General features: G+C 41.5%; 1 pseudogene; it reads left to right on the forward strand.

Moving 5' to 3' along the window:
• Positions 1-9,522: 9,522 nt before the first annotated feature.
• LOC133049221 (FUN14 domain-containing protein 1-like) lies at positions 9,523-26,424 on the forward strand (annotated as a pseudogene).
• Positions 26,425-27,217: the final 793 nt, after the last annotated feature.

Below are 27,217 nucleotides of genomic sequence, written 5' to 3' on the forward strand. Positions count from 1 at the left end.
CCCAGCCCCGCGGATCCATCGCTGCCCTCGACCATAAGCTGACGGGCCAGGCAGAGTGGATCAACGCAATTCCCAGCCGGATAACCCCAACTTTAGCTCCCAGAGCATTCTTGGGGTCACTCCATTTTAATGGGAAGTGTTTCAATGCTTTGAAATTGCCTAATCTTTCAAGAAAAAAATCAACACCAATTTAACAATTTTCTAAAAAAAAAAAAAAAAAAGCCACCCTTTTCTCTCTCCCAATTTCCCGACTTGTCGGACTTCTGTGCTCAGTTTGGATACCCCTTTCCAGAGAGCATCTCGGTAGGATTGAGCCATATTCCCTTTCAGCACAGGACCTCCCTGAGGAAAGCGTAATAAACAGAGAGAAAAAAGGGGGAGAGGGGCTGTGGCATCTCCGTCTTCCCTGTCGCTGCTAAACATTTTCAATGCTGGGTGCTCCTGTCCAGACAGCACACAGGCCTTGCTGAGGCACTAGCATTCGGCTAAGCCTAACCCACTGGATCCCTCCAACTCGAGGAGAGCAAGTGGCCAGGTCTGTACTGAGATCTGGCCCATGGGCCAGCTGCCTCCCTTCTCCCTGTAGGGGCAAGGTGGTGTTTAACAATGGAGAGAGCCCTGGCGTGGGTGAGTTAGAATAAGAGCTGTAATCCTTATCTGTGTGATCTTCATTCGTCCAGGCCACCTCAGAATTCCAGAAAGAAGGCTTCAGGCTGGGCTAGCTACAGTAGGAATAAAAATATATCAGGAATCTTGGAAACATCAGCAGGCTAATTTGAGTGCATATTGAGGGCAATGATGGTGGAGGGAAGAGAGACGGGTGGAGGGGAAGGTGGGTCTTGCTGGGAGTCAGTTCTTGGCTAGGAAACTGGCTTTTCTGTCTAGGGGGCCCCAAGGTCAAGATAAAAGGAGGAAAGCAAACACGGCTTGGCTAGTCTAGACTGGGTCCTGTGACCTTGGCCCCCGAGTCTGCCTGTGTCGGGCTGGTGGGGGTGGGTGGGTGGAGAAGTCCGCCGGTTTACCATAGGCAAGTGTTGGGGTGGTGCAGAGGCCCTGGCTTCACCTCCTCTGAAGTGCGGGGTCCTGCCCCACAAAGAACCCCTGGGCGAGGTGGACCGGGCTATGGGGGGCAGCCGGGGGAAACAAAGGGCCTGAAATGGCTACCCCATTCCTGGGACTCCCTCCAGGGTCTGGGGAATGGTCTAGCCCAACGCATCTTCACCCTGCCAGAACCCAAAGATGAGTCCCTCCAGCCTTTGAGAATAAGGGGCAGAATAGCAGAAAGGCTCTGGTGCCGGCGGCCCAGCAATAAATAAAATTAATAGTATGCTCTTTTCCAGGTTTATATAAGGGCATTAACTCTTCCTATTGCAATGAGATATAGATTTAATTAACCCAGCAAATTTACAATTCCATTTATTAGGGGCGCTGTGCGGCCAAAATTTAGCGACCAGTGGAAAGAGAGGGAAAAGTCCCCTTCCTTCAAGGAAGACCAGCCGAAGATGCAGGCCCCCAAGAGACTAGAGAGAGTGGAAGGCAGCAGGGGAAAGTTCAGGACTCATGGGGTTGAAAGCGCTGGAGAAGCATCCGTAGGCTCTGAACGATCCCTCACTCTTTTTCCCTCGGTTCCTCAAGACCTTCCGCACCCGAAACTGCCGCCTCCAAGAGTGGGGCGCCCCGGGAGTGGGGAGCGAGGCCTCGAGGAGAGAGCCTGGGGCAGGAGGCTCAAAGTAAAGCCTTGTTGGTTAACTGACTTTAAGCCTGGGGTCGCTTCTCCCTCCTCCCCCGACAAAAAAAAAAAAAAAAAAAATGTGGATCTCGCTGAGACACAAAAGCAAATTAAACACTCCAGGAGAATATGCACTACTGGAAACGTCGTAATTATATCTCAGAGGCGATGAGGCGATCCTGCCCTAGAAAGCCAGGCGCTGAAATCCACGGCCCCGGGCGCTCGCTCGCCCCCCACCACACGGCCACACCTCGCTCCGACCAGGGCTTCGCGGAGGGATGATGGAGCTGGACTGCGGTTGACAGGAAGTCAAGAGGAATGAATAGGAATATGACCCTTCGGTCTCTAACTGTGATATTGGTATGTGGAGGAAAGGACGGAGCATTTCATCATACCAAAGGAAACTGGAAAACAGTTCCTCTAGCCCTTAGCCCCCTACAGAAGCCCCGGGCTGCGCTCTCCGCTCTTTTTTTCAAAGGGATATTTGTGATGGTGAGGCCACGCGAGCCACTCTTCCCTCAGCGTCCTCTATGGACTGGGTTCACTGCTAACTTAAACTCTGAAATTCTTGTTTTCAGAGGCTCCAATATATAAAAGAGATATTCGATGTGCCTTCTTACTGGAAGCATGTGTGTGTGTGTGTACGCGCGTGTGCGCGCGTACATCTGCGCACATGCCTGGCCTGTGGGTTTGGGGTTGTGGACAGGCTCCATGCACTGTTTCATCACATGTTCTTGTGGATAAAGCCCAAATGTATTCATGAAGATATCTGGCTCGAATCCTCTGTGCAAATAAAGATCTCTGCTGGTCTGTTTCTTTCTCTGGATGCACAGTTTATATGCTCATCCTGCTCTCTACTTAGACATCGCCAGGAGAATACCAGGAAAATGAGGAAGCAGATGTCTGTGTCTTTCTCAAGGTGATGGGTGAAATTCCTGGCCTGCTGTGTTAGAGACCAAGTCAGAGGGGTAAGTTAGCAGCATTTGGAGCAGGAGCTCTCAAGCTTGCCGCACACTGCAGGCTGGGTGTAACTAGAATACCAGGTTAGGGAGAAGGGAATCAGAGAAATGAGGTTGGTGTGCCCCATATTCAGTGCCCAGATCGCTTTCTCTGGAAATCAAGCATCAATTGATTTCCCTTCATTTCCCTGCCCCCATGCCCCATTTCCTCTGTTTCCTCTATATTCTCCAGAAAAAAAAGAAAGAAGGGGGGGGGAGAGCTTGAAGCTCTGAAGCTCCTGCTCCCCCTTTTTATGGGAGAAATTCCAGTTTAAAAAAGAGGAGGGAGTGGATTGAGGCTGCAAGAGAACAAAGAGCCTTACCACCATGGGGTCTGGATTCTTGCCCAGACTTGGGGCCCTGGTGGGCGGGCATAGAGTTTGGGGGGCCCTTTCAGGTTCAGGATACAAGCTGCAGGCAGGATGGAAGAGGAGGTTTGTGGAGGACAGAGGACACAGGACTTGAGCTATCTAGGAAAGAAAGGGATTTGGGGGATGGAGAGGCCACAAACAGGAAGGAGTGGGAGTTGGGGGGCTATGGGAGAGACTTCCACACATTCAGAGGAAATTCCCAGTGGGTCACAAAGGGTGATACTGGTGGGGAAGGAAAGAAAAGTGACTGATTCCGTGACTCCCTGGCCCTGCCCATTTCCCTCCTTGCCTCCTTTCCCCCCACCTTCCTGGCTCTAGCATGAAGATGCAGATGCCACTCCCAGGCTCCTAGATTCCTTTGGAATGGTCTCCACTTTCTCTCTCCACCCTCACAACCTGAACTCAGAGGAGATCCACCCAGGCCTTTTCTCTAGTCTGAGACTCACCTCCTGGACAGCAGCTGCCATCCTGGCATCTTCCACCTTTATTGTTCTCCCTCCTTGGGCCCCTCGATTGAGGGAAGATGGGACCAGGATGGGTCGAAGCACTGCTTTGCTCCTAATTTGCTTACTGCTCTCAAACCCAAACTTGCTTTCCTCCAGGCACTATTCACTTCCCTCTCTTAGACTTCAGGGAAATCTACCCTATTTGTCAATTTAGGGTTGCAGTGCTGGCTGTGAGTTTGGGAAGTCACGTTAAACATTCCTCTCTGGTTCTGCAGGGATCCACAGGAAGCTGGGGGATTAGGGTGCCATCTCCAGTCTTTTCCTGGATTCTCCTCCAGCTTGCCCTCAATCACAGACCCTGCCTCATGTGCTCTGTGTTTGAGTGGGGGGATCAGGTAGCCACTTCCCTGGGGAAGTCTCAGGAAGCCTCCTCCAGTGGGCTCCAGAATTCCTACCTCAGCCCTCTTTCTTCTACTGCTTCCCATCCTGGCCCTCTCATCCCTGCCAGGCTCCTTACAGAAACCCTTTCCAATCCTCCTCAACCTCTCCTTCCCCAGCCACCCCTTTTCTAATTTTCATTCTTCCTATTCCCTTTTTCTTTTTCAGCAGCATCTCTGCCAGTCACTTGCCCTCCTGCCACCCCACATGGACAGAAGTTCTGGGAATAAACAGAGTTAAGAAAATTAACAAAGTATCTCTCCCTCTTCTTACTGCCCAGAGTCCCTACTCCTACTCTATCCCTGCAGTGGGAGAGGGCCCTCTGTCCCCCTTCTCTCCCCCCAAACACCTCCTCCTTTTTTGAAACCCTTTAAAAGCAGACAAATAAAATCTCTCTTGGTTTTAGGGCCTGTCTGAGAGGGAAGTCCAAGTTCATTTTCAAGTTAGACAAGGGAGCTGATGGGGGTTGGGGAAGAGGTGGAGGAGTGTTTGCTAGGGGCTGGATTTGACTTCCTTGCAGAGATCTAACAACAGGCCCTTTTGGTCAGAAAGCCAACAAACTATATGCTTGAAAAGGTATTTATCACTTGATAATTTCTTCTATCTTTCAAAGTTTAAATTTGGGGCTCCTAGAAAGGAGACAGACCATCTCTTCTCATCTCTTCCTTTCTTTCCCTTCCCCCTCACCTTTTTGTGTGTTTCTTTAAGATTTCGGATTACTTTAAAAGAAGATAATGGAAAATAACATTTTTCTGAGAAAGGATTGTAGACCTCAATACAGCATTCTTCTGGATCAAAGTGGACTGTTTTTCCTGTCCCAAATAAGGAATAAATATAAAAGGCATAGCTGAAGAGCTGGACATTTCTTCTCTAACTAGGTGAAAGTCTGCCCTCAATTCCATCATGATGCTGATAAGAGGTAGATAGAGATGGTAAGAGGTTGTATGTATATTTCATTATGAGGAAGGGGGGAAATTATACTTTAAATGGATTATAGCCTAGTTCTCCCTATGACCAGATACCCTCAGAAGTAACACCAGAAGATGCATTCTAATCATTCTAATTTGAAAATAATTGAGCTGGACGCCAGAAATTAAAGAACTTTCAGAAGATCCCTCACCAAAAGAAAGAAAATGTAGTTTTCCTACCTCCAAAAAAGAGGGAAATGAAAACCCAAGACTCAACTAAAGGGGGATGAACACCTCTTTGCTAAAATAGCTGATCTTGCTTGAGAAATATGGAGCAAAAAGGCAGGAGGAAGATTCAGTAGGTACTTGGGACAAGATTTCTGCTGAAGGCAATTAATTCCACCTTCCTAAAAAGATATAATCTGGTGAACTATTAGTGACTGGAAGGAAACTGTCCCTATGATATCTGTAAGGAGGGAACTGCTAGATTTTCTCTCCCTCACTGTCTCCTCCTTCTGACCTCAGTTTCTCCTTCTCTAGAGTGTATTGAGAAGAATTTTCTGTCTTAGTTATGGTCTTGTACATGCACGCAGTAAAGTCAATGAAATCTAAAGAATTAGAAAGGAGGATTCAGATATCTATTTTCTCTGTTCTGAAGGATCACCACACTCACTTGCATAGACAGAGGAAATTTAACTTAGATAAGAAAAAGTATATTTCAAGGTATAGAGAACACCTCAGACTTCTTGCGCTTGATGGTCTTCAGCATTTCTGGGGAGCAGGACTAGAGGGTCCTGGTTTTTGAACACTATTGGATAGTACACAGGCTGGGGAACATGCACGATGGCTGGGCATAGTGCTACCATGGAGACAGGTTGATCATGACAGAGGTGCTGGTGAGGGTAGGCTGAGAATGGTGAAAGAAAGGGAAACACAGGCAGGATTTGAGCTTGGGGAGACCCCGAGAGGATCCTCTGACTCCAGCAGTGGCGGTCTTCTCTCCTTCAGCTGAGCCACTATAAGCAAATGGATGGGAGAAAAGACCATCCTTACGTCTGCAGAGATGTTATTTCTGAGGAAATAAGGAAACCTTGTGCAACTCCTCTCCTACTCTGAGGACTTAGGACAACCTTTTTCTGCTAGAATCTGCATTTGTGATTTGAAGCACTAGTAATTTTTTTCAGTGCTTGGTTTATTAATGAACTTCTCTCCAAAGAGGTAATATAGATATATTTCTCTCATCTATTATAGGTCTATCATCACAAAACAAATAAATATGTAATATATGCTTTGTTAGATGTTAAGGGAACTTTAGATAAACATTAACATAAGATATGTACCCTCAGATACCCATCTCCATCTAATTAGGTACTCTTTGTAAAAAAATTAATAATGTTTCCCTTGAATATGAAACATAATCACATTTAAATGTTTTAAAAATTTAAAGCCAAGCCTTTAATTGTCTTTATGCCAGCGCTGAGATGTGTGTGGGGAGTTTGGTGAACCTGTGGTATGGTGGGTAAAAACATACATTGACATAGACACATGGGTTTGATAATCCACCTTCACCAGTGTTATCTCTGATGCAGTTAGCTATTTTTAAGCGGAGATGGTATTCAGGCATGTATGTAAGGCAGAAATGCTTTTTGTTAACAATTTTGCTAAAAGCCTTCTATTTAAGAGAGAATAAAGACACCATGTCTGACGATATCCAGGATGAACTTTGCAGTATGTAATTCTCAGGCTCATTTCACCCCAGACATCACTTAGTGGAATTATGTGCCTGCCAGAAACCAAATTGCCATCTAGCCAAACTTGGCAGAGTCCCGGGCGTTGGCACTGTTCTTTCAGAACATTTTTTCCCTCTGCACAGATTTTTAGGAGATTCGGGTCACTTCTGGAGCCTGGATGGCTAGTCCCTCAGTAAGAGCAATCACTGCCGCCTGGCTCCGCTGGGAACGCGGCACCAGCATCTAATTCCTTTCTCTTTTCTTTGTGGGTTGCTCCCAAGACTTCGAGAGCTCTTCCGTCAATTTTAACAGGCTGATTTTGTTTGTGTTTTTTACATGTAATAATTATTTAGTATTTGATTTCACTAACTCCGACTAAACTGAAGCTTGGCGAAAGCCGCTTCACCCGGGAGCATCAGTGGCCGAGCCTTGAGGACAGCGGGACGAGCGCCCGCGCCGGCGAGCTCCCGCTCCACTCCCCGTGGCGCCAGCGCAGAAACAGGGGATAGTCACAATCACAATTCACACCCGGAATCCTGACTGATGCACTTGGGGGCACTCCGTGGGCACTGATGGCCGAGCACAGCGGTGAGTACATTTCTCTGTGGGGCAGGGAGGGCTCTAATGAGATCCCGAAGAGCTCTGGGCCTGTGGGGAGGCGCGGGTCCGCGCGGGTGCCTGGAATTCAAGGGCATGCTGCTGCGAACAGATCTGATGGTTCTGGAAGTTGGTCCCCGCGCCTCCGGGGGTTCCTGTGCTTATTTGAAGGGAAGCATCTTAACTGTGGATTTTTTGTTGATTACCACCACTGCCATGTCCAAGAATCAGCCAGCTTTTCTTTGCTTTTTTCCTGTCTGTCTGCCTGCTCCTGTGGAAAGGGTACCTCCTAAAAAGAGAAAGAAACCCCTCCCCTTATTCTCTACGCCTTGTGTCCAGTCTTGGGATAGGAAAGTGGTCTTCTAAAAAATCATACACATAACAAAGATTTCTCCCAAATAGTTGAGAGAATCCCTGGTTAAAAAAAAAAAAAAAAAAGTGGGGATAAGTGGGTGGGTGGATGGGTGGGTGGAAAGGCTGGAGGCCAGAGAAGCCCGAAAGAACAGGCTTCTGCAAAGCTTCCTAAATGTTAACTGGCCTTAGGGCAAAGGAAGAAAGCAAATTATTCAGATGTTAGGGATCTTGGTATTAAATTCTGGGTTGCTATGTGTTTGTTGCCATTTGCTTATTTACATGTTTGTCACCATTTGCTTATATAATATGTATGAAGTGGCACAGTCATGCATGATCCATGTAGGAACTCATGATGACAATATCCCCTTCAAATGGATGTTTCAGTTGTACTTCTAAACCTAGTGCATATATACTATAGCCCTACAAATTTCTGATACTAAGTTTTTTCTTTAGAATACTTTGTCCTTCAAATGGCAGGGACAAGCTCATAAGCAGTGGTAAATTTCTCTTTTCAAACACTGCCAGTAAGAAGAGCAGGCTCACTACCTTTTAAAGTTTAGCCTCCTCATTCTCGGGGGGGGGGGGGTGGGGGAAATGTTTCCCAAATGTATTTGTCCTAGGAAGAAGAAAGTCCAGTCCTATCCCTTCTTCCCTCAAAATGACTGCTTCATTAGTCCCTGGGTTCTGGCTGTCTGGATGCAAACAGAAGAGAGCTTCTTGGAAGGCCCAGAGACTTCCCTCCCGTCTGCACGCTGGCCTCTCAAGGCTCACTCCTTAGGCTCTGAACCGGGCAGGAATCTGGGCAGGAATCTCTCAGATGTTTTGCCCAGTTTGGAATATGGATCTGAATCTACCAGTTCAAGTGGGTTGATGCCCCAAATTCACTCTGTGATTGCATTCAGCCTAAGGGTTTTGTGGAGGGGGCTGGCCCTACCCAGCTGTGGTCAACCTGGAAAAAACCCTGGAGTTCCAAGAAATATGTTTTCCATTGACATAAGGAGAAAACCCATGTTTTCTCTCCCTCTTGCTCACTTTCTCTTTCATATATATATATATATCATATATGCATTCTGACAAATGTGTCTAATTCTATGCCTTTCATCGCAGCAGAAGCCATATCCTTAGAGGAACTGGTGCCCTGGAAAGGCAGATTTTGTCCTTTTACGCCAGGAAAAATGCACAAAGGACCCGTTCCACCATTGTGGAGCACACTGCACTGGTCTCTATTAGATTTTCCTTTTTTTTTTTTCCCCCCTTTCTCTTTTCTCTGTCCATCCAGGAGAGTCTCCACAAGCAATCAGAATTCTCCTCTTCCTAAATTAGACAAATAATCAATCCAAAGGTGAGAGGAAGAGTTGTGAGAATGTTTTCAGGATTTCATCGTGATGATGCTTTCTAGTACTGCCCTTCCTCCGCACCGCCCACGGATAACATTGCGTCTATGACCCGCCCCACACGGTGAACCTGGAGAATGCGAGCCGTGCTATTTGAACAGGAAATATACCTGTGAAATTTCAAAATCTGGCTTGATGACAAGGTAGCTTCAGTTTCGAGAAGCTAAAACTGTGGGGGAGAGTCCCCCATCTCAAGGCCGAAAGGCACCTTTTCCTGCCCTGGGTGGGGAAGGGGGGAGAGACTAATGGGGGAGGGTCTTCAGCGGAAAAGCCGGTGGGGTCATAATCTCGCTCCAGACCTTTATTTAAACTTCAGTCGAATTATTGAATTTTTTTCTCTCCCAGGGCCTTTCAGATTGCTCGCGAATCTTGTCTTCCTATCTAATTCCCCAGCAGCTTCCTCATCTTCCCTGGTGAACTGATGAAATCAGGCGGAGAGAATGGCCGCAGCTGAGCAGAAGAATCCTTCCCCTTCCCGCCCTGCGGCTTCCCTTCCCGGCGGTGACTTCGAGGGGTGCGGGCTGTGATGCCCTGGGCTTTTTCGTCGTCCCTCCACCATGGGGATCTGGGATCCAGCGGTCCCGACGCCTGCTTCCATGGAACCTCCTGAGTCTTTGGGCAGCTGGAGTCGCGCGCCCCTCTCGAAGGAGCCCCGGACGGTTTGCACAATTCCAGACAGACGTCCCAAGCTCCCAGCCTGGGACCTGGAGACCCTTCTCTTCTCAGCCTGAACCAAACGAAATCTTCACGAGTCACAACCTCAGTTCCCAGACCAGGTGGCGTCTACCCATTCTCATCTTTGTGTTTTTGAGGAGAACAGATTTAAAGAAAAGAAAAAAAAAAATCCTCGAATGGGGAGAAACGTTAAACATTCCTAGCGGACCTTGTGTGTGTGGGCGCTGCACTAGGGCCAGGCATCCGCCCAGCGCCTCCCGCCCTTCCCAGAAGCAGACTCAGCAGCACCTCCACTGCAGGGGACCGAATCACTTAATGGCATTCGCCCTTCAAGGATTGGTCGCTCCCCAAAACCGTTTTTCCAGAAGTTCGCCTCCTTGTCCAGGCAGTATGCAAGCTTTGGCCGCTGCGGGCGGGTACTCATCTCCCGCCGCCGCGGGGTGCAGCATCGGGAATCCCAGATCCTTCAAGCCTTCGGACCCGGCTTTCTCCTGGGCGAGCAGTTAGGTGCGGCCCAAGTGAACTCAGGGATGACTGACCCCCGACGCCTCTAAAGACCTCACTTCGCAGCTTTGGAACTCCCAGACCGACGTTCTGCTCCATCACGGCGTTGCGGGGACCCGGAGTAAATTCAACCCTTAAGTGTTTACACTAACGAATTCTTTCCTCCCTAAGTCCGTTTCATTTTACTCAGAAAGCCTCCGTTGCTCTTTGCTTTGGGATTTGACAGACCCCCGTCTCCCTCAGTGTGTTTTTCCTGCGTGACTTCCAGATTATTTCAAGAAACCCAGCGGGAAAGGGTGCTTAACATAAAACTCCAGTGAAACTAGGGGAACAGGAAAACTTTCTCTTCACACATACATGAATAAGGTAATGAGTGTCTCTGCAGAATGGAACATCTAGGGAAGAACGGAGATGCCCTTTTATTTTCAATAGCGAGCCAGAGGCCTGAAATTTAGATAACAGAGGGGATCAAGTTGCTGGAAACTTTGCCTTAGGTGATAAATCCGGTGAAGTAGCTGTTTGCTTCCATCAGGAGTGAGACGCCAAGAGAGGCAAGTGTTTATTTTTGTTTTTAACTGTAAATATTTAAACTCTTCTTGAGATGACCTTGATCTCTGCCAGATGTGTCTTCTGATCCTACCAGAATGAAGCATTAAAAAAAAAAAAAAAAAAAAGACAACATAAATCCAGTTTTGGAATTACCTTCGTGTAAAGTATGATTTTGTTTAGGGTTGAAAGACCAGGCAGTTCTTCTGCTTTCATTGGATTTTTATGGCCTCTGTGTCCAGGGTTGAGTTTTATTGGATTTTTTTCAATAACAAAAAGTTTTTTAGGGTTGTGTTCACTTTCACACTTCCTAAGACCTAGGGGTTTTAGGCACATCTTCATTACACAAGAGGCTGGAAGTTCCGTGGGAGAAGACACCAGTTTCTTGTGAGTGGAAGGTCTGGATAAGCAAGCTACAGGACCCTGTCCATCTTCATGGCCACCTGATTGCAGTATCCTCTGTTCTTTCACAGGAGTCCTCTCTTTGCCTCCCCATCTTTTCTCTCCCCCATTCACCAACACATGCCATCTGGGAAAAAAGATCTCTTTGGAGAGTGATGCTCTTCCTTTTGAAGAAAGAAGTATTCTTACAAAGGTGCTGTAGAACCATTGGTTCTTCTTGACGATTTTCCAAGTTGGTCTCTAAAGCAATTATCTCCCCCAAATCTGGTAGCTCTTCACAACTGGACTACATTTCCCAACTTCCTTTGCAGTTTGATGTGGCCATGTGACTAAGTTTTTGTTAATGGAATGCCATTTTCTAGCCAAAGCTTTTAATAAGTGCATGTGACCCCCATCCCCTCCCCCAACACTTGCTGTCCCCTTCTGTTTGATGCTAATCTTGAGGCCCTAGGGAACAGTGAAGAGTCTCATGGGAAGAGCCTGGATCATTGAATTACATGTGGAGAACTGCCCACTGACAGGTATCAGTTGCCTAGGACTTTACCCAAGGGAGAAATAACCTATTGTGTTTGATCCACTGTACATTTTGGATTTTATTATTGACTAACATACTCTTTAAAGACAAAATCATCCCTTATAAATGTCAGTGGATGTTAGGTCACCTTTATTGGGATTTAAACTCCAAGAGGCTCCAAGATTCTTCTGCCTCTTCTTAGGTGACAGTCTGATAACAACTTCAAGTCATATATACAGTTTCAAATCTGTATTTAGAATATCCAGTCTGGTGTATCTTCAAGGCCCTGAGTTTGATTTAATGTGAGATCTTCTCCTCTCCCTAACTCAGGATTGCTTCAGTCTAGATGCCTGTAGAGGGAAGGAGGGGGTAGTTTTGACTTATTACTTGGCATTGAGTTTTTCCCTCCCCCTATCCCCAGCTGCTATTTCAGATCAACTAGTGGTTTGAGAGGTGGAGACAGTGGGGGCTTGGTTTGAATGATGTCTAGTGACTTTGAGTTTAGATAAACTAACTAGATCAGGGCTTCTGTAGTGGAGCACGACACCAAATGAAGCAAAACTTTGGCCATTAGTTACTCAATTGGATATATAGACGAGAGTGGAGGTCTAGACAATTTATGATTTTTAAGTAGATTTTCTGAGTTATTAGTTTGATGTGTTTCCAAATTTGAGTAAAGAATCACCATTCATTCACTAGGTTGTGTAGAAATGGCCCCTACTGGTCTCCTGCAAAAGTGGCTGGCATGGAAGCATTTCTCCAAAGGTAATGAGAATACATTGTTTTGAATTAGTTCACCCAAACTTCTCCCATCATCTTGCCTAGATTGTAGACTAGGCTCACTCTCAGAGAACAAATTCCTGTTTTTTTGGCCCTTTCCAATACTAGGTACTGGGCCCTTTCCTCTCTGCAGTTCTGTTTTGCATTCTGCTCATTTTATGGAAATCACAGCAGTTGTCTGATAGTTAAAATGCCTGCCAGACTCTCTGGCATTTTTGAGACACTGGCATCCCTCTTTATAGCCAGTGCCAAGCCATTCAGGCCAGCCTTGAGGTTACCAGGTGGGAAGAAAGCCTGTCCAGCAACAGCATGCCAAGTGCAGAAGTGTTAATGATACAGTTTACTTTATCTGTGGATCCTGCTTGACTGTAAGTTTTTAGGGCTGTCTACATGCTGATACAGAAAAACAATGGTGGTACCTGTGAAATGTGTAGGATTCAGTAGCAGGGTCAGGGGCTGCTGTCCTTTGGCAGACATCAACAACATGACCCTGGCCAAGACTTTAGAATGAAAACATCAGGAAAGTGAACCCTCAATGCTCCGTCACCAGAGGACTGGCTGGGAGCTGTCAGGTTAAAATACTCATCTGTTTGGGAAGGCAAAGAACAGGAGCAAGGCCTCCGGCACTCCTCTCCTCCTTGAAAATACCTCTCAAGCAACAGAACCAATGCCAAATACATCAAATTAATTAAGAAAAGAAATAGGAGAGGTATCAAGGCTGAGCTTCTACCCTAGCCAGTCTGTCAATCAACACCCCTATGGGGAACAAGGCGCTGTCCACACTGGGGGCGGGGACACCACAAGGGTTGAGGCTGGTTTCCTGCATAGCGGGAGACTCATCCAGTCTGTGCGGGGAGGTGGAACACGGGCTCAGGACCCAGCAAAAGAAGATGAGAAGGCTGAGAGACAGAAGAGGTGACAGAGACGTCCATGCAGAGGAAAGAGGAGTGGGAGCTGAAGAGAGGCTGGAGGAATCTGCCAGAGAGGAATCCTCAAGGAGGGGAGGTCGCTCAGAGCTGAGATGGGGCTGAGGGCAGATGTGGGGAAAGGCTTGTGCCCCAGGTTGGGCAATGGCTTGTGCAATTTAGAGACTGGAGACTGTGTTGGTGCGCAAAGGGCAGGAGTCTGGTTGAGCAGAAATTCTGCAACAGGAAGTTACGGGAGAAGAGGCTAGGAAGCTGTTGGATTATAAAGCTGGCAGGAAAAGATGGGCCAAACTTGAATTTCTGGGTAAAGGTGTTTGTGGCCGTAATGCTGACAAGGGAGGAAGATTTTGCTCTGGCTACCTTTCAGAAAGAAGCAAAATACAAGCAAAGGAGGGCAATGCAGTCATCTTTGGTCAGCAACAGAGGGCAAACAGAAAAAGCATGCTGCTTCCCCAGTTCCAGCCTGAAGTAGCAATAATATCTTCTAGCTACTGCAAGAGCATCCAGGGAAGAGCTAAGGAATGTGTGGCAGCATGTGACTGTCTATATGTCTCCATGAGTGTGTTTAAGGCTGCAGGTACATGTCTTTATATGTTCTGATTGTGTTTCTTCTGGAACCCTTTAGAAAAGTATGCAGAAGATGCACCAACAAATATAGTAGTGCAATAAATAGATTAGTAGGTATACTGCTGAAAGAGCTTGAGAAATACATATCCCATGGAAGAAGGTGTAGTATTGACCACTTCATACACACACACATGCTGAATAACATTCATATATATATATTTATATGTATTTCTAATATATATATATCTGTATTAGAAAAACACATATACGAAGACACACTATTTCAGATCTGTACAGAGACACAAGTGCTATTAACTGCTATCGATTTCACATACTATAGAAAAAATTAAGAGAATAGTAGACTTTAAATTGTATTTAAATCATCTTATCTATTTTTTTGTCTATAAGAAAGAATATCAGCTAACCAACTACTTCAAGCAGCATAGTGCCTAATTTTTTTGAAAGAACTACAAAAAATTAGTCCAGTATCTAACTGCCACTAGCATGTGTGCTATAGAGGAAAGCACACTGAATCCTTTTTTTTTTTTTTTTTCACACTGAATCCTGTACGAATAAAAATATATGAATTATTAGTCCATACCTATCACCTAATAGCAGACTGTCCTTTGGTAAGCTACTTTCTCTCTCACTCTGTTTCTTCATCCATTAAGTGTGAAAGTTGTTTATAAAATCTAAGCTTCCTCTTAGCTATAGTCAGAATACACATATATCACATATGCAGTGTTATCCAAGTGGCCAGAAAGTTTGATGAAAAAGAAGATCAGAAGATGACCATAGTTGTCCACAAAATGCCCAAATAATTTTTTAGTTCTGTTTTCTAATGACAAAATTTCAATTTTTTTGATATTGTGAGGACTTTTGATATTGTAAGGGGTTAATGACTGAAATTTTCATATTTGAACCCCTGCATTGGTGTCACACAATGAACCTGAGAGTGAATAGGTCTATAGTCACTTGTTCTACCCAAATGTTGGAGATTGACTACAGTTACACAATGGAATGCTTTAGTTAAGTCAATGAAAAAGTCAGTTATGTTGGTCATTTGGCACTATGTAGTCAAAACTTCTTTTTTTTTTTTTTTTAACATTTTAAGCAGATTCAGTGTCTGTGTTATGGATGTGCGCCCATTTCCTCCAGAATTGGTGCTCAGGCCCTCTTCTCTCTGGATCTCTCTCTACCTTCATCCTGGTTAATACTGAACACAAAGATTTTGCTCTGGTCTCCCAGAGCAGCCACATTCTGAAAACCTATTAGCATACTTTAAAGATCCACATAGTTTTACATGTCGGACATACAGACCAGCAAATAATAGCACACTTTTTTTGAAGGCTCCTATTAGAGCCCTGGCACTTGCCATAATATTCCATTGCAGAAAAAAAAAAGTCTGCAGCTTGTAAACTTCATCCTGAATGTCAGTAGGTAGCTGATCCCATAACACAACAGTCTGAGATAACCTGTATCACAAAGCTAAGCCTGGCTGTGATTACTTAGCATTTATATAGCACTTTATCTGGGTTCTGTATGTCAGCATCGTTAATGGGAGATAACTCACCAGGAGTAATAGCTAAGAAAAAAATTCATGACCAAAAAGGAAGAGAGAAGGGAAAGCTCAAAGGATCTGAGTGATTCCATAGGGGCTTGCAGTTGCAGTTACTGAGTAATGGGGAGAGGGCAGAGATGCTATTTTAAAGAGGACAAGGAAAGCTCTTTTGTCTCTCCCCTGTGAATAGGAATGACTGACGGTGCAGAAGGAGAGAATGAGTTCAGATAAGGGAGAAAACCCTGCCAGGGAGACTCACTAAGCCTGAGCTTGACTAAAAGAATTTAGAGTTTGTCTTCTATAGTACCTTACTTAGATCCCAGGGAAATTATCATCTAGCAAAGATTGTGAATAATGGTTGGAGGGTGGTTCTGCCTGGAGGCAAGGGGATGGACAAGATGCCCTTTTAAGGTGGCTTTCAAGCCCATAAGTCTATTTTTTAAATAATTTTATTTATTTTAATTTATTTGGCTGCATCAGGTCATAGTTGCAGACTCTCTGTTGTGTCATGCAGGATCTTTCGCTGTGGTTTGCAGGCCCTCTATTTGCAGCACACTGGCCTGGTTGCCCGAGGCAGGTGGGATCTTAGTTCCCCCAACAGGGATCAAACCTGTGTCCCTGCATTGCAAGGCAGATTCTTAACCACTGGACCACCAGGGAAGTCTCCAGAAGTCTAGTTTTTAAAATAGAACATTCAAAAATTTATCAACGTTCCACTGTGTTTTGTTTTTTTGTTCTAAAAAAATTTTTTTAAATCATAGTTGATTTACAAGGTTGTGTTAGTTTCTGATGTACAGCAAAGTTATGCAGTTATATATATTATTTTTCATATTCTTTCATTTATGGTTTATCACACGATATTAAATATAGTTCCTGTGCTATATAGTAGGATAGTAGGACGTTGTTGTTTATTTATTTTATATGTAGTGGTTTGTATCTGCTAATCTTAAACTCCTGTTTTATCTTCCTTCACCCGCTTTCTCCTTTGGCAGCCATAAATTTGTTTTCTATGTCAGTGAGTCTGTTTCTGTTTTGTAACAAATTCATTTGTGTCATATTTCAGATTCCATATATAAGTGATATCATACGGCATTTCTGTTTCTCTTTCCGACTTAGTTCACTTTGGGTGATCATCTCTAGGTCCATTCATGTTGCTGCAGATAGCATTATTTCAATCTTTTTTGTGGTTGAATAGTATTCTGTTGTGTATACATCTTTATCCGTTCACTTGTTGGTGGACAGTTAGGTTAGTTCCATGTCTTTGCTCTTGTAAATAGTATTGCTATCAACACTGAGGTGAATGTATCTTTTTGAATTAGCTTTTTCTCCAGATATATGCCCAGGAGTGGGATTGCTGGATCATATGGCAACTCTATTTTTAGTTTTTTAAAGAACCTCTATCCTGTTTTCCATATTGGCTGTACCAATCTACCTTCCCACCAACAGTGCAGGAGAGCTCCCTTTGCTCCACACTCTCTCCAGCATTTATTTTTTTTAATTTATTTATTTTATTTATTTTTGACTGTGCAGGGTCTTTGTTGCTGTGTGTGGGCTTTCTCTAGTTGTAGCGAGCAGAGGCTACTCGCTAGTTGCAGTGCGAGGGTTTCTCATTGTGGCGGCTTCTCTTGTTGCGAGCACAAGCTCTAGAGGGTTCAGGCTTCAGGAGTTGGGGCTATCAGGTTCTAGAGCATGGGCTCAATAGCTGTGGCGCTCAGGCTTAGTTGTCCTACTGTATGTGGAATCTTCCTGGGCCAGGGATCAAACTCATGTCCCCTGCATTGGCAGGTGGATTCTTAACCACTGGACCACAAGGGAAGTCCCAGGATTGATTATTTGTAGACTTCTTAATGATAACCATTCTGACCAGTGTGAGGTGGTACCATATTGTAGTTTTGATTTGCATTTCTCTAACAATTAACAATGTTGAGCATCTTTTCATATGCCTAACTGGCCATTTGTATGTCTTCTTTGGAGAAATGTCTGTTTAGGTTCTTTTGCCCCTTTTTTGATTGTGTTGTTTGGTGTTTTTTGTTTTTGTTTTTTTTTTCATTGACTTGTATTAACTGTTGGCTTATTTTGAAAATTAAGCTCTTTTGGTTTCATCATTTGCAAATATTTTCCCCAAGTCTGTAGGTTGTCTTTTCATTTTGTAGATAGTTTCCTTTGCTGTGCAAAAGTTTATAAGTTTGATTACTTTTAGTTTATTTTTGTTTTTATTTCCATCATTTTGGGAGAATAGCTTAAGAAAACATTGCTATGATTTATGTCATAGAACGTTTTGCCTGTGTTCTCTTCTAGAAATTTTATTGAGCATGTGGGCTCAGTAGTTGTGATGCAAGGGCTTAGTTGCTCCGAGGCATGTGGAATCTTCCCCAACTAGGGATTAAACCCGTGTCCCTTGCTTTGGCAGGCAGATTCTTATCCAGTGGGTCAACGAGGAAGTTTAAGACCTCAGGTTTAAACTTGGTTCTACCGTTTGTTATCTGTGTAAGCTTTGGGAAATGATTTTGGGAAATCTCCTTGAGACTTAATTTTCTCATTTGTTAAATGGAAATTTTGTAGAACATATTAATGAGATGGGCTTTTCTTTCCAGCCATTATAGCAAGTAAAAATACTTTACTATAAACCACTTAGAAATACTGGATAAAATGTAAAATAAAAAAAAAAAAAAATATATATATATATATATATATAGCTGAACTAGTTAGAAAGAAAATTCTCTTAAGGGACCAAAAATAAGAAGAGAACTGAAAACTTGAACCATAAATGTGAGAACTGATCCTGAAGCTTCCTTTACAGTGTATTTAGGAGTGATTGCTGATCCTGGTAATCAAAGGATTGGTTTTGTTTGTTTGTTTTGCTCTTAAAGTTAAACACCAATCAGAATGTTAATTTTTAAATATTATAAATACAGGAATATAATCAATATTATAAATACAGGAGCAAATACAAACTTTAGATTTATTTAGGTTTACTTATTTCTTCCAATTTGATATGTTTAATTAGATTAAGTAATTTGTATTCCATTTCTCCAGTCAATACCCACTATTGTTATATTTTTGTTTTTAGGATTTTAATGGTCATATTAGAATAGGAATCAAAATTTGACCCAAATAAAAAGCAAGAGTAGAAAAAATATCTGCTCCCTGAAAAAAAAAATAAAACAACTAAACTCCAACTAATATATCTGCTCCTTAGTAAAGGGAAAGAACAAAGAAGTTTATCTTGGTCTGGGTTCTGGACTGGAAAAGAATTGCAACATATCAAAACACATTCTCTTATGATATATATTTATGTGTGTGTGTGTGTGTGTGTGTGTGTGTGTGTGTGTGTATACATATATACACAAGATATATATATATATATTTTGCCTCCCTTCATGCCAGTTTGGGATTCAAATTTTTATCAGTGGTGCATGGTATAGGAATTCTTTAGCTGAGAAATATAGCAACAACATTGAACAAATTCTGGAGGCCATGTGGGTCACTCTTGGGAAATACCCTTGAGATCACAGAGGATGCCATTATGTACAAATGCATGGCATTTAAAAAGCATTCAGAATATATGGACTCCGAATGTGAAGAAGTTTTAGAACTGCTTTAATTCATTTATTTCCTTTATATATATTTTTTCTTTTTTTGCTGCAGCTTGTGGGATCTTAGTTCTCCAACCACAGATGGAACCCAGGCCTTTGGGAGTGAAAGCGTGGAGTCGTAATCACTGGACCGTCAGGGAATTTCCTATTTTTTTCTAATGAATACATGGGTAATAAACTATAAAACCTTTGTCGGAAGTCTGAACTAGTTCTTTAAATAGATAGCAAAAATTTCTGTGTTGATAAAGTATTTGTCTTAGTTTAATTGCAGTAATGGCTTTCTTAATTCATTAAAATAATGGTGCTTCTTACCTTTGATATCATCTTAGATCATGTGATGTACAAGAGTCATTGTATGAGTCAGGATTCAGGACTGAAAAAAAAGAAAAATCTCCCTAGAGATTTTAAACAGGAAGAAATCAAGGAACTAAGTCCTTACAAATTACTGAATGGGCTAGGGGAACAGAAACCTCAGTCAATTCATTGTCTTTATCACACCTCCTTTCACAAAGATAAATGCATCACTGAAGGTAGAGAAAGGTGGTCCCTACTCTGCTCTGCCTTCCAAATTTCTCATGCATACATCTTTTGGATGGAATCTAATTTGTATGCAGAACCTGGGAAATGTAGGTAGATACTTATTTGTTTTGCTTTCTAGTTTCTCTTTTATGAAAAGATAAGGGAACGAGAAGGGATTTTCAGCTCCAGCAGACCATATCCAATGAGGGTAGCTAGTATAAAAACCAAATGGATAGAATTTTTGCAATTAATTTCATTAATTGCAATTAATTTAATTAATTGCAAATTAAATTATTAGCTATAAATTAAAGCCACAGTAAGATACTATTAGATATCCAGATTGGCTCAAATAAAAAATTCTTCTTATAATACCAAGTATTGGTGAGGTTGCTGAGCAATGGAGTGCTTATATATTGCTGATAGGAGTATAATTTAGTACATCTTGAGGAACAGTTTGGCATTATCTGATAAGTTTGAAGGTATGCATATCTTAAGACCCAGCAATTCTATTCTAAGTATATAACCTACAAAAATGCACATCTATATGTATCAGTATACATGAACCATAATGTTCATAACAGCCCCAACTGAAAACAACGAGATGTTCATAGCAGTAGAATAGTTAAATATTTGTTAATAGTTATATAATATAGTTAAATAGTTATATATAGTTTTATATATATATAATATATATAGTTATATATAAATAGTTATAAAAGTTAAATAGTTAAATATTAGACAGGGGAATAGTACCTAAACATACACACAAAAATGAATGAGCCACAGATAAACACAATAAAGTAGGTAGATATTTAATGTATAATATTGGTCCAAAGACAAGGACAGAAAATTTTACATACAGTATTTATTTTATAATGTTTGAAAACAAATGAAACTAACCTATATTATTTAGGAATACATATTTAGGTGGTAGAACTTTTTTTTTTTTAATACAAGACAGAGATTACCATGAAAATCAGGATTGTGGTTACCTCTAGTGGAGAGGAAGACAGTGTGATTGGGAAGATGTAGATTTGGCAACATTCTATTTCTTGATCTGTTACTGTAACTATAATAATTAATTCAACAATACTTTTTGTGTGTTCACTTCTATGTATGTGCTGCACTTCAATTTTTTTAAGTTTAAAAAAGAAAGTAAATGGGTGAGTAAAAAGACATCTAGGTATAAGTAAAAAGAGCTAGAGGGGAGATCTGAGGAAACTGTTCAGAAGGTAATGCAGGAGATAAAGAGTTAGAATATATTAGAGACTATAGGTGAGTTGGAGAATGAGAAGGTAACATATAGCAGTTCTGGAGAAGAGAATAAAGAGAATGGGAGGAGGGCACATTTTATCAAAGAGAATATGGCTGAGAATTTTCCAGAATTAATTGAAGACATGAGTCCTCAGGTTCAGATTGCAGAAATTTTCAGCAGGATTGATTAAACTAAATCCATACTCGTATACCTTGCTGTGAATGTTCTATTCAATTCCAACTACAGTGAGAAAGTTTAAAAAGCAAACAGAGAGAAAGACACATTATCTTCAAAGTAACAACAATCTTATTCACGGCAGACTTTCTGAAAGCAACAAAAGAGACTAGATAACAAGAAAAAATGTATTCAAAGTTCTAAAGTTTTAAATTTTTTCAGCATGAATTCTTTAGTCAGCTATACTATCATTCAAGAGTAAGCATGAAATAGATAAATTTCCAGACAAACACGGCAGGTTTCTTAATACAAATAGACCTCCCATTAAAGACATTTTCTTTAGGGAATTTCCTAAAGAAAATTTCAACCCAGAAGGAGGAAGTGAGATAAAAATAAGAATTCTGAGAATAGTTTTGATGAGTAAAAACACTGAAAAACATGTGGTATATCTAAACAAGCATTGACAAGGCAAACAATAGTAATAGTGACTAATTTGGGGATATAAAAATAAGGGGTATTATAATATAGGACAGCAATAATGTATAAAATGAGAGAGATATGATCAGAATTAGAGTTCCAAGTTTCTTGCATTATTTGGGAAGACAATAGGGATATTGCTTAGGCCAAATAAGATTACTTTTTAAAAATTAGAATAATCATGAAAAGAGTAGAAATAGAATATACAACTTTCAAATTAGTAAAGGAGAAAAGGAAAATTTTTCGAAACTTTCATCAACTTCATAGAAAGCAGCAAGAGAGACACTGAAAAAATATAAGCACAAAATAATCTGGTACATATAAAACAAAAGTTATCAGTAAGCTCATCAAATATAAATGGATTAACATCAACAGTTAACAGCTTGATATTGTCAGACTGGATTTTAAAATTTAGTTATGTGCTGTTATATGTCATAATGACATAGAATGTTTGCGATTAAAAGAATAGAAAAAATACCAAATAAGCTGATATTACTATATTAAGATGGGACAAAATCAGTTTTAAGATACATAGAAAAGTGGTTACTGTAGGCTTCGGGGAGAGGATAATAGGAAGCTATTGGTTAACAGGTACAAATTTTCAGTTTGTGATGGATGATGAAAAAGTTCTAGAGATGGAGAGTGGTGATAATTGCACAAAAATGTGAATATACTTAATGCCACCAAACTGTATGCTTAAAAATGGTTAACATGGTAAATCTTATGGTGTGTATATCTTACCACAATCAAAAACTTAGACTTTAAGATTTTAAAAATGTAATCACTATATAATCATGAAAGCAACAGTTTACCAGGAAGATATAGCATTTACTTTTACGTGATCACTTAAATACATGAAACAAAGCTGTAATAAGAAATTTATAAATTTACTGTAATTGTTGGAGATTTAAAAATTATAACTCTCTAGTAATTGGCACACTGGTAGATAAAAATTAGTAAAGACATAGGAGATTTGAATAACACAAATCTTTATATAACAATTAGGAAATACACATTTGTTTTAAAAATATACAGAACCCTTTCAAAAACTGACCACATACTGGACCACAAAACAGATCTCAACAAATAAAAAGAATTGGTGTTATACATAGCACAGGGAACTTTACTCAATGCTCTGTGGTGACCTAAACGGGAAGGCAATTCAAAAAAGAGGAAATATATATACATGCAGAGCTGATTCACTTTTCTGTACAGCAGAAACTAACACAACATTGTAAAGCAAGTATACTCCAATTTAAAGAAAAGAATGTGTTACACCGACCATTTTTCTCTGCATGCAAGCAATTAATTTAGATAGCAGTAATAAAAAAAGATTAAATTCCCATATAGTTGGGAATTCATGAAAAAATTTGAAGTATAACTAATAATGGAAATTGGATAATATTTAGACTGAATAATAAAGAAAACATACCTTCAAAATATGTAAGATATAGCTAACATAGTATTGTTGCTGCTGCTGCAGCTAAGTCACTTCAGTCGTGTCCGACTCTGTGCAACCCCATAGACGGCAGCCCACCAGGCTCCGCTGTCTCTAGGATTCTCCAGGCAAGAACACTGGAGTGGGTAACATAGCATTAGAATAGCCTTTATAGTCTCAATACATTAGAAAAGAAGAAAAAGAAACAAAAAGCTAAGTTCCAACTCAAGGAATTACCAAAAAAAAAAAAGTCACAAAACCTCCCCTATAGTCGAATCAGATGGAAAGAAATAATAATTGTAAAAGTAGAAATTAGAAAACAAGGATACAATCAACAACAAAACTACAGATTGGTAAATGCTCACTCACCAAAGGGTTCTAAGACGTCTCAATAATGAGGTGGATGGGATCACCTGGGTCTTTAAATGTCAGTCATTCTCTATCAAACTGCTCAGGAGATAGAGAGAGAACTCTTAATACAGTAGCTATGGGCACAAGTTGGAAATTATGCAACGAAACAGATTTTGCTCTCACCAGAGTAGATCTGGCTACCATATACCTCCCGAGGATAATCTGCCAACAGCACAGACCAATAATGAGCCATATGATACTGTACCTGAGGGAACCAGCTAAGACAGGCTGATTATAGTGGATTCCTTCCATCAGGGAGAGGCTGTGTTTTGCCTCACTTGAACAGACAATTTTCCTGGCTCCAGATTTGCCCATAATGCTTCTGTCAGCCCCCTCATCCATGAACTTACTAAGTGCCTTCTTCACCATTATGATAACCCATACTGTATCTCTCCCATCCAAAGTACACACCAAAAGAAGTGAAGCAGTGGGTTCAGGCTCATAGGATTCAGTAGTCTTAACATGTATTCTATCATCCATAGATAGTGGACTTTATGAAATGATAGAACGGTCTAATGAAGATTCCACTACAGAGCCAGCCGGGAGATGATACTTTGTGAGTTTGGGGTGCTGTCTTGTAAGACTGACTGAGAGAGCCATAGTTGGAGATATTATTCCTACAGCCAAAATGCATGGGTCTAGGTACTAAGAAGTGTACGTAGGGTTGAATTCTCTCAAGTATGTGCATGCGTGCTCGGTGATTTCAGTCGTGTCTGACTCTTTGCAACCCTAAGGACTGCAGTCCACCAGGCTCCTCTGCCCATGAGATTTTCCAGGCAAGAATACGAGAGTGGATTGCCATGCCCTCCTCCAGGGGATCTTCCCAACCCAGGGATCGAACTCACATTTCCGTCTTTACCACTGAGCCAGCAGAGAAGCCCCGATTTCTCTCACTGTTACACATACTGACCAACTTCAACATTTTTCTTGCTTCTCATCCCTCTAAACTTGGATTCTGGTTTAGAGGTATTCATTCCTAGGAAACTTTTATATCCTTTATGCCACTGAATCAACGGGCAAAGGGTTCTTGTACCAGCTGGGGTGAGACAAAGTGGTTGCTTTGCAATGAGAGCAGTGGATCCTCTGGGGTGCCTCACAGTAGCTCCATGATTAGGGTAGAGCTGATTGAAGATTGGAGACCCCCAATGCAGGCAGAACCCCTAAAGGCTAGCTCCTTCAGGAATGAAGGTTTGGGCCTCTCCACCAGGAACCCAAACCAGCTAGGTACTGATTGAAGACAAAAACAACATGGTAATAAAAAAAAAAAAAAAAAAAACATGGAATGGGTAGTTGATTAAGAAAGTTATAAGTAGCAGCTACAGACTTGTTCTCAGAAGCTTTGGGCCATATATGGGTGGTGCTGGCTGTTATGATGGTGGGAGCAGCAGCTTCCTGGCCTCTTGATTACAACCACAGCGGGATGTTCTTCAACTAACAAGTTTAGTGGCACCTTCTGATTCCTGTTCTTTCAGTTTTTCCAGCAATTTTGTGAGCATCGAACTTCTTTACAACATTGTGGTAAATTCCTTTCTGCTTCGAATACCTGGAGTTATTTCTGTCTTTACATTAAGCTCTGACTAAAGGAGAAGGGGGCGGCAGAGAATGAGATGGTTAGATAGGATCACCTACTCAATGGACATGAATTTGAGCAAACTCTGAGAGATAGTGGAGGACAGAGGAGACTGGTGTGCTACAGTACCTGGGGTTGTGCAAAGAGTTGGACATGACTGAGTGACTGAACAACATCAGGTAAGCGTGGTATTTGCATAGGGATGATCAGATTGACTAATTTAAAAGACTAGAACCCACAAACAGACCTCTGCTACTTAAATCTGATATTTCAAACCAATAGAGAAAATGCTGGACTATGTAACTAATGCCGCTGGGGCCAGTGGGCTTCCCTCAGGGGGGACATTAAATCCTTTTCTCTCACTAAACAAAAAATTAATTCCAACTGGATTAAAGAAGGAAAGGTGAAAAGCAAAAGTATAACACCATTAGAGGAAAATACAAGAAAAATTATTATGCTAATAAATTTACATGTCTAGCTTATTGCTATTGTTCAGTCACTAAGTTGTGTCCAACTCTTTTGTGACTCCAAAGACTGTAGCCTGCCAGGCTCCTCTGTCCATGGGATTTCCCAGGCAAGAATACTGGAGTCAGATTGCCATTTCCTTCTCCAGGGGATCTTCTCCACCCAGGGACTGAATCTGTGTTACCTGCATTGGCAGGCAGACTCTACCACTGAGCAACCAGGGAAGCCCAAGGAATACTATACAACAGTTAAATAAATAAATGAGCACTTCTTGTAGCCACACAGATAAATACCAAAAACAATATTGAACAACAAAAGCTAGCTGAAGGATAAGTATGGTATGATACCACTTATAAAAATTAACAAACATATAAAGCAATACTGTATATAGCTTATGTTACATACATATGAAATAAAGGTTTTTGAAAACTTCCATGGTAATGATAAGCACCAAATTCAGGATGGAGGATACTTCTGAGAAAGAACACTAATATAATAGGGGAAGATTATCCATGGATTTTCCTTATATTTATAATTTATTTCTAAGCTGAAAAGTTGGCACATAGTGTTAATTTTCTTGTATAGTTTTTGCATGACTGAAATAGTTAATAATTTAATAATAGGGCCCAGAACTCCCCTCCCAAAGAATATGAAAGTGATGATGACTTTTATGACATGTTAGATTTAACTGAGTATGTAAGAAGACACCACTGGTGGAATCCAGTGTTTGGCCACAGTTCTGGACCTGTGGTAGAAAATTATTCAGTAGCCACCCAGACTGTAATGGATGAAGTGAGTGACAGGTGTGCAGGATTTTTGTTCCAGAAAGTTGGAAAACTTGCAGCAACTGCAGTAGGTGGTGGCTTTCTTCTCCTTCAGATTGCCAGCCACAGTGGCTGTGCAGATCAGCTGGAAGGGAGTTGAAAAAGACATAAACAAAGCAAAAGGATAGATGAAGAAATGAGCAAATAAGGCAGCACCTTAAATCAACAACAGAAGAAGCAACAGAACTTGTCAAACAGAACCGTGTGATATCCGGTGGATTTATGGGAAGTTTTTTGCTAGGTCTTGAATCTTGAGGATATGAATGTTTCGTCATGGTGGGGTCACCTCTGAGAAGTGCTGGTGACAAGATTATCTCAACATTTTCAATGACACATTTTCCAGGATGACAAGAAATAACTGGCTGGACAATACCAAACCCACAGCTTAGCATTTTGCCATCTGAAATTTGGCAGACTAGTATCTACTATGGAGAAGGTAATGGCAACCCACTCCAGTATTCTTGCCTAGAGAATTCCATGGACAGACAAGCCTGGTGGGTTGTAGTTCATGGGGTCACAAAGAGTTGGACATGACTCTAAAACAACCAATAGAGTATGTGTATAAAAGTATTCCTGAGCAAAACATGGCTTTTTAAAAAATTTGCAGTTGTTTAAAATTTGCCTATAAACACCACCACCAGATGTAGATATGTATAGAGAAAAAAATCTGTTGGATATACTCCCCAGTGAAATATTATCCTTATTTTATTTAAATAAGATGTTCTCCATTGTGCTTTTTGGTATAGCACTGATAATTAAAATAATTTGTATTATAGCTTCAACAGTAGGGTTGACTTTTTTAAAGATATATTTGCAATAAACTGAAGAACTATAATGCCCCTTTGTGGAAGGATTTATAAACAATAGAATTATTAAAGATAATAAGCAATTTTTTAAAAAAAGAGTAAGGATGAGGGTATAAAAATAGTCACTATTTATATAGAGTCTGGTTTGAGTGCTGTTCTAAGTGCTTTATATGTGATAGCTCATTTAAATCTCAAAACAAGCTTTTTTTCCTTTCTTTCTTTTTGGCTGTGTCCCACAGTTT

This window comes from Dama dama, chromosome 3 (genome assembly GCF_033118175.1).
Source record: "Dama dama isolate Ldn47 chromosome 3, ASM3311817v1, whole genome shotgun sequence".
NCBI lineage: Eukaryota > Metazoa > Chordata > Mammalia > Artiodactyla > Cervidae > Dama > Dama dama.